Source organism: Dermochelys coriacea, chromosome 13, assembly GCF_009764565.3.
Source record: "Dermochelys coriacea isolate rDerCor1 chromosome 13, rDerCor1.pri.v4, whole genome shotgun sequence".
Taxonomy (NCBI): Eukaryota; Metazoa; Chordata; order Testudines; family Dermochelyidae; genus Dermochelys; species Dermochelys coriacea.
In genome coordinates, this window is record NC_050080.1 from 3,626,246 (window position 1) to 3,627,606 (window position 1,361).

A 1,361-nucleotide genomic window follows, 5' to 3' on the forward strand; every position below is an offset into this window, starting at 1 on the left:
CTCATAAACAAACTAGGGAAATACAACCTTGATGGAGCTACTATAAGGTGGGTGCAAAACTGGTTGGAAAATTGCTCCCAGAGAGCAGGTTATCAGTGGTTCACAGTCATGCTGGAAAGACATAATGACTGGGGTCCTGCAGGGATTGGTTCTGGGTCTGGTTCTGTTCAATATCTTCATCAATGATTTAGATAATGGCATAGAGAGCACACTTATAAAGTTTGCGGATGATCTCAAGCTGGGAGGGGTTGCAAGTGCTTTGGAGGATAGGATTAAAATTCAAAATGATCTGGACAAACTGGAGAAATGGTCTGAAGTAAATAGGATGAAATTCAATAAGGATATATGCAAAGGACTTCACTTAGGAAGGAATAATCAGTTGCACACATACAAAATGGGAAACGACTGCCTAGGAAGGAGTACTGTGGAAAGGGATCTTGGGGTCATAGTGGATCACAAGCTAAATATGAGTCAACAGTGTAACACTGTTGCAAAAAAAAGTGTACATCTTTCTGGGATGTATTAGCAAGAGTGCTGTAAGCAAGACATGAGAAGGAATTCTTCCGCTCTACTCTGCACTGATTAGGCCTCGACTGGAGTATTGTGTCCAGTTCTGGGTGCCACATTTCAGAAAGGATGTGGACAAATTGGAGACAGTTCAGAGAAGAGCAACAAAAATGATTAAAGTTCTAGAAAACATGACCTAAGAGGGAAGATTATAAAAATTGGGTTTGTTTAGTCTGGAGAAGAGAAGACTGAGAGGAGACATGATTACAGTTTTCAAGTACATAAAAGGTTGTTACAAGGAGAAGGGAGAAAAAGTGTTCTTCTTAACCTCTGAGGACAGGACAAGAAGCAATGGGCTTAAATTGCAGCAAGGGAGGTTTAGGTTGGACATTAGGAAAAACTTCCTCATTGCCAGGGTGGTTAAACACTGGAATAAATTGCCTAGGGAGGTTGTGGGGGATTTTTAAGAGCAGGTTGAACAAACACCTGTCAGGGATGGTCTAGATAATAATTAGCCCTGCCTTGAGTGCAGGGGACTGGACTAGATGACCTCGAGGTCCCTTCCAGTTCTGTGATTCTGTGATTGCACAGATGGGGAACTGAGGCACAAGAGACTTGCCCTTGGTCACATAGGAAGGCTGTGGTAGAAGAGGGACTCCTACCCCAGTCTTCCAAGTCATAGACTAGTGCTCTAACTACTGGGCAGCCCGTCCTCTCAACCCCTGTGCTTCCTGCTTTCCCTGCCCTCCAGTTCTTCCTCAGCCTTTCCCTGGGCTCCGTGGGGAGCATCTGGGAGAGGCTCGGTGCAGACCAAGGCGGGCTCCTGGCTCCACTCCCACCCCTGGCTGGGGAAG